The following is a 7,500-nucleotide window of genomic DNA, read 5'->3' as shown; positions in this document are numbered from 1 at the left end:
GTCCCCGCGTGCAAGTTAGGGCCGTGGGCAAAGGGCGGTAGGTACGTGTCTCGGCTTGACGGTCTCTCCACTCCAATTCCGACCGTTGATTTCCTCGGTAGTGGGCTTTCAAGGGTACCCCAAATAACGTAAAAAAATCCTCTCACCTCCCCTCCCTCCCTCCCTCCCTCCACCTTTTCATCTTCGACCGGCGGAGGGCCGAGGGGAGGTTATGGAAAATGAAAGAATGAAATGGAACGCGAGAAATAGATAGATAGATAGATAGATAGATAGTTAAAAAGAGAAGGAGACAGGGAGAGTGAGAGAGAGAGAGAGAAAGAAAGAAGGTCCCCCAATCTCGATCCCTCTTACCACCTCGTTGACACCCTCCTTTCTAGTACATACCGACTCGAATAGTATAAGCACCCCTTCCAGCTTCCTTCTTAACGCGCTCAAGTGTTTGATCTGGAAATCACGCGTCTGGGACCAGAGAACTGCGTACGATGACGATGATGACGACAACAACGACGACGACGACGATGACGACGAAGCCGTTAAGTTTCACCCTCTCTCTCTCTCTCTCTCTCTCTCTCTCTCTCTCTCTCTCATGCTCTTAAAGAGCATTCACGCGCCACCAGGCCGAAATTGATCCCTCGTATGAGACCTCCTCGTCTCGGCTCTTCGAGATCCCAAGATTAAACTCTTTTGCTCCGTAAGCCTGTTTCGTGAAGCTGCGCCACCGGATATTTTATCTCACCGGATAATTCCCACCGTACCCCCCGTCGTCTCGCGTATAATAATAATAATAATAATAATCAGAATGATTCTTTTTTCTTTCTTTGTTGAGTTTTACGAAGTTTAAAAGCGATAACCTTTCAATCTAATATTAAAAAGGAAATATTGAAAATTATAAATCAGACATAAGTGATTGGTAATCTAATTGATTTATTTCGATCAATTTTATTTTATAACTCGATTAGTAGGTTGTAAAGCTTGTTTCGTTTTACTCGCAAAGTTGGAAAGAATGAGATGCATGGAATTATGCGGGACGGTCCGAAACGCAGATTTTCAGGTTCGACGAGAACGCAGCAGGAGGAGAGTATTGGAAGATTTACTAAAAAGAGAGAAAGAGAGAGAGAAAGAGAGGAAGACAGCATGTTCAGGCGAGAAGGAGGTCCGATAGGGTACCTGCGGGTTCCAATTAAGATCTCTCAATTAGCGTATCTTATCTCTCGGTTGCTTATCCGTCGAGAGAGCGTCGGCAAGCTTGGCCGACAGGTTCGGCCTCGCGCGTTTCTTGATCGAGAAAGAAAGACCGCCGGTCCTTCGTTCTCGAAACCAAGCCGGCAAGTCTATTTCTCGGCCGTTGCTTCGGCACTTTGGTTGCGTGGACGCGCGCACGCTTTGTGCCGAGTTCTTAGCCGACAACGCCATCGCCATGGCCACCGCCAACGCCATCGCCATTGCCATCGCCATCGCCATCGCCATCGCCCTTGTTGTTGAATCGAGTATTCACGTCGTTGGAATATTAATTCACTGATCATTAGAATAAGTAAAAAATATATTTAAAAAAGTTTCTCCCCTTCTACGATGACTTTTTGTTTAACGAGCTCGAATGGTTCGTTCGTCGAACATATTTTATACGTTTAACGGTTTGAACGTCGACATTAGTCCGTTATAAATCTTGAATTAAATCGTAAATTTTGTCATAGAGAGAAACACGATCGTAATTAGTTATGTACGTTTTAGATGGCAAATCTTCCACTTCGTATATCTAACGCGAAGAATTATTGGTATATCCTATATATAATCGAAGTTATCATATATGGTATCTGAATGCTTAGCTCGATATGCCATCGCGTCGTGATATGCGTCGATCGCGAATAATAATTATGGTATGTTATCGCGACAAGTGCCTCGCCTATACGAATGCACTTTCCAACTTCTACTAGTCACCGAAGATTATACCCGTTATGGGTATCGTATATGTATTATCACGTATACGTGCACGTGATACATGCTCGTGAATTATAATTATTCGATCACGTACAACGTAAGTCGATAAATTGGTCAGATTGATTGCGACTCTTGATAAGAATCGTTCGAGTATATAATATTAAACGGCGGCTCGCGATAGTGAAATTGAAGGAAGACTTATGAAACGTGCTCATCGGAATGCGTGTCTCGTGTCGTTTAGCAACCGTAATAGCTTTTTATGATAAATTAGATCGAACGATAAATCGAAGAAATAATTCTTTTTACGAGTTCTACGATGATAATAAACAAACTAAAAATGAGACGTAATGTGTTTTTTTTTTCATTTTTTTTCTTTTCTTTTTTTTTCTTTTTTTTTTTTTTTTAAAGAAAAAGAATAAAGAAAAGAAAAAAAAGCAAATTTATTTCTTTTCCACTTGTTCGTGGGTCAAGAAAACCTTTTGAAAAGGAGGGACCTACGTTTTCGAAGTCTCTTAAAGATGAGATAAAATGCGGGCCGTTACAATACCTTCGTTTGTCCTTGAATTAGAAGACCGTTCGAAGAACGTTTCTCACTTCAAATACGAACAGTTCGAAGAATTACAAAATTACAGGACTAAAAAATAGTATTCTTACGAATACAATTAAAAATGAAAATTGCAAACTAAATCTAGGACATCTATTAATTTTATAATATATTATGTTGATACTAATGTACGAGCAAATGATAATGATAATCACGATGTACATATCGTATAAAATCGTCTACATTTAAAAGTCATAATCCAAGTCCATTGAAGCGTTTCCGCAGGAAGTCCATTTCACGGAGGTCGAGGAAAATAGAGGGAACAAAAGTGCAGTCGTTCTCCCTCAATCTATTTCTCTTTTATATATATATATACTTAGGGGTATATATATATATATATATATATATATATGTATAGGAATTCCGTTTTCAGTGACTTTCGGTAACAGGAAGTCAAATCGACGTTGCGTAAAATGCATGGCCGTGACAGGACACGACGGTGGACAGTAGGACGAAATCGTTACAATGAGAAGAACGGACCTCGGTAAATATTCGTTGGACGATCTCTCCCGTGGTATGTATTGTGAGAAAGAACCAACTTTGCCTTTAATCGTCACGGATTTTCAAGCATGCTCGGCGATTTATGTGAACGGCATTTTGGATGATCGCCATACGAAATTTGTGAATGATTTTTCGCACGTTAAAACGTTTTCTTCCTCTCTCTCTCTCTCTCTCTCTCTCTTTCATTTTTTTTTGTCCTTTTTTTCGTTCTCTTTTTCTTTTTTTTTAGTCTGCCTAGACCAGGTGTACTTTCACGCTCGAATTAGAATCAAAAACGTGGGGCTGGAAAGATTCTCATTGAAATCATCAAAGGAAATGCATTAAGAATTACGTTTGATGTAAAAACTCGAGTCAAATGTGTTGTCTCATATTTGCACGATATAATCTAACAAGACAATATAAGATTTAATGATTAATTGTCTCTTAATCGTATATAACTCGTATATAGCTCTATTCGTTTAAAGATTAGGAATCCAGGATGTCCCTTTAAACGGCTGTAGATCTTCAAAAATCGTCGAGATCTTGGTGATCTCTTGGATGCGGCCTTTCTTAATTGGACCAACAGTGAGGACACTCGTACATGCAAGCGCACTACTATATGGCCTTTCGGCGATCTTCCTTATCTGGTCATTATCTGTAACGGCGGCTACTCCCCTAACCGGAAATATCAAGGACCGTAAATGGTTACAAGACGGGGAGTGAGAGAAAGTGAGACAGAAAATTTCGAACAAAGCCCACCGACGAGAAGAACAATTTCCTTGAAAGGCCGATTCGTTAATCAGATAACGTAGACGATAAGTATTAGTTGGTTGCGTTTAAAAAAAAAAAAAAAAAAAAGAAAAAAAGAAAAGTAGAACGAATAATCAATGAATCAGTTGAATTCTTTTGATATTTATTAAATGCGCTCGAATTGATTAAAAACGTGAAATACTTTTTTCAAGGATCATCATCACAACGACGAGGAAACTTTTAATGATTTACAATTTGATATATTGATATAGTTTGATATATTGATACGACCGATTATGATAAAATAAGATAATCGAGGACTTTATCAAAATGGTCTTGCGAAATATCACCGAAAATTCATTGGTATTTGTGACGTCACAGTTCTGGTACGATTATCTAAGAGCAGTTAAGACAATAAAGAGAGTTTCGTCGATTCGTACTATCGAGAAAATATCTGACGTAATCTTGAAAATATTTCGATGTTGCACGAAATTACGCGATACAATATAAACAATCTCGACGTAAGGAGAATAAATATTGTAGGAAGGATATGTATGTACGAGAGATTATCGAATCTTTGAAAGCAAGATAATCGATCGATTTTCTCGGTTGTCTCCTAATCGTTTTATTTTTCTACCTTCAGTAACAGGCCGAAGGTAATTTCAAAGGGAGCAAGCTGAGGTAGCACGTTCGGAAGTCGACAACGGAGAATTTCTTTCTCTCTTTTTCTCTTAGAGAGAAAGAGAACGAGAAAAGGCAAGAGAAAGAGAGAGAGAGAGAGAGAGAGAGAGAGAGAGAGAGAGAGAGAGAGAGAGAGAGAGTAGGCTGGTTGCTTCTGCTAGCCGGCATGGTAGAGAGACAGGTAATTGTGCACCAGTTTACGAGGACGATAAGTTAGACCGGCACAAAAACTAATACCCGGCAAATAACAGGCATTACTTATACTTACACGGTCGTACGGTGGACGGCGTGTCAGGCCCTCTGGGCCCTCCGGACCGACGGCAGTCCTCTGCGACGGAACTACCGAGCAGAGGCACCAGCCTTCTCCGATATTGCATTACGCCCGTATGATATATGCATTCACTCGTTTTACACCTCTGCCACTCGAAGCTACGCTGGCGTGCACTCACCTACCTACCTACCTACCTACCTACCTACCTACCTGCTCACCTATGCTCTAACTTATTTCTCTTTTTATTCTTCTTCTTCTTCTTCTTTTTATTCTTCTTCATATTCTTCTTATTCTTCTTATTCTTCTTTACTGCTGGGACATATAGCCACCATTTACGATAGCTTTGCTCTTTGAATGTTACGAGAGAAATGGTTCTCGGTTTTACTTTTATTATATCCTTGGAGAATCATTTTTAGACTACCCTTTGAAATTATCGAGTTAACGGAAGATACTTAAATAGGTATATATATATATATATATCTATCTATGTATGTACATCAGATCGAGGATTATTGCCAGGCGAAAGGGTCGGAGATAGAAACGAAATTGAATCGAATGCCGCGACAAATTCGTTGACGGAACCAGGGCAGACTAGGAAATTCAATGAGAGCATTCTGAAATCTCCGATCCTTCGAGGATTATCCATTGAAATTATCGATCAATAATATATGGTTCGTTCCTCGACATTAAATCAGACATTATTATTGTCTATTTTCGATCATTAATTCTTTTTTTTTTTTTCTTTCTTTTTTTTTTTTTTCTTTTTTTTTTCCTATCAAGATCTTATAAATATAATTATATTAAAATTCATCGATAACAAACGATAAAGTTTAAATATATTCTACAATCGATAACTATATATAAAAAGATAATGGATTTAATTGATCCTTGGTAAGATTTATTCGTCGAGTTTACAACTACCGATGGTGTCCCAATGAAAATCATAGTATCCTCTTCTTTCGAAAGGGACAGGGAATGTATGATCATAAAATAAAGCTAACTCAATTACACGATGAAAGCGTAAAACGTGCATAAATCTACCGGCTCGATAGCCCCAGTGGATTCATTCGCCTATACGAGAGGGGGATATGTTCGCACGTTACATACGCTCGTCTCAACTTCTACGAAACGACCCAGATGTGGTGGGTAGGTAGATGGGTAACTGCTATATAGAAAAGGAAAGGAAAGAGGGTAAGAGGGAATAAGGAGAGAGAGAGAGAGAGAGAGAGAGAGAGAGAGAAAGAGAGGCCCTTTCCGTAGTAGCGGACCAATTGAGAACGCCATAAATATTCATCTTCCTCGTTATATTTGCTCTTTCGTTATTTCCGTGCTATATATGTATATGTATAATACATATAATATATATATATATATATAGGAAGTACAATAGATCGTGGTAAGGCGTGCCCGTACCGATTTCTCTTCTCTGTGATCCGTGAAAACATTTTGTTGTATTGAGCCTTTCCATCAAAAGGGTCCGGCATATCGTCGTCTCTCTGTAGGTAGGCATAGAATTCGAGAACCTTGATAGAACACACCGTTTCTTCACATCGTACACTTTGGTAAAACGATTTCATAACGCTCGCTTTCTTTGCAAGCAGCTTCGTTTTCTATGACGTCGAAAAAAAAAAGAAAAAAAGAAAAAAAAAAAAAAGAGAGAAAAATCGAATAGTTTATATTTGCCGTTTCTTATAATATATATGTATGTATGTATGTATGTATGTATGTATATACTACCTAAGGGCTGGCTTTACGAATAAATACCTTTCGCCCTTTTCCTCTTTTGTCTAGGGTACTTTATCGAGGAGGAGAAGGAGAAGGGGGAGGAGGAGGAGGAGGAGGAGGAGGAGGAGGAGGAGGAGGAGGAGGAGGAAGGGTAAAGGAATGAATATTTCTGTTTAAAAAGCTTCGTGGTATCGAATGGAACTTCTCCTTCCCTTTATTATTCTATTTATCTCGCTTTAAAGTATCCTCAGGGTTGGTTAGGTCGAATTACTTCCGTTTCGTTTGTTAAAAATGAAGATTAATATTCCGTTCCATAATAATAGCTTCGTTCGCCGGGAGACGTTCTCGATCCTGAGGGTTTTCGCGTACGATTAGATCGACGATAACGAGTTACATAGATTGGTACATAGGTGGTAGGTGTACCGTACGAAATTCATTTGTATTCGCTCGTAAATGCCGGCACGTCTCGACGACAAAATAATTCACGGTTGTCGAGGAACTCTTAAGTCGAGGTAAAGAAAGACAGACAGAGAGAGAGAGAGAGAGAGAGAGAGAGAGAGAGAGAGGACATATTGCAGTAGGTGAAAGGAAAGAAGGGGTAGTAGAAAAGAAAAAGGATGTAACGTTGGTAGTAGCGTGAATTATACAGTCAACCAGGTAGATATTACGAGGGAGAAGACCTCCGCGATCGTGTGGAAGATTCACGACGATTTTGTGAGATTTATGGAATGAAGAAGGGACATCGATTAAGATCGAAAAGCGTCTGATTAAGACGTAAACTCGTTTCGTTCGCGTTCACGTCCGGTTTACACGTTCACGTACACGCCTTTGCTTTTCGAAAGGTAGAAAGAGAAGAAGAAATAAAATTAATCGAAAAGAGAGAAGATCGATGACGAGCGAAGTATCGAGCATTTAATGCGAATCTTTAACGTTATCTTTTTCGGTTTATCTTCATATTCACGATTCTTCATTCGTGTTCTTAACTGACGATTTAATTAACGACGATTGGAAAGATGACAAGATCGGTGATGCGAATCTTCATTATTCGTGTCAA

The 7,500-nt window shown here is 39.3% G+C and overlaps 1 protein-coding gene across 1 annotated transcript in view; it reads left to right on the top strand.

Annotated features, from left to right (window-relative positions):
* The window catches only part of LOC124949980 (fibroblast growth factor 17-like), a 120,869-nt gene extending 119,997 nt beyond the window's left edge, over positions 1-872 (top strand). Inside the window, exon 6 of the mRNA XM_047495968.1 lies at positions 1-872. This exon is cut by the window's left edge and continues 6,914 nt beyond it. The gene's annotated coding sequence lies outside the window, so the exon portion shown is untranslated.
* Positions 873-7,500: the final 6,628 nt, after the last annotated feature.

Source organism: Vespa velutina, chromosome 6 (assembly GCF_912470025.1).
Source record: "Vespa velutina chromosome 6, iVesVel2.1, whole genome shotgun sequence".
NCBI classification, from domain to species: Eukaryota; Metazoa; Arthropoda; class Insecta; order Hymenoptera; family Vespidae; genus Vespa; species Vespa velutina.
This window is presented reverse-complemented; position numbering and strand designations above follow the sequence as displayed.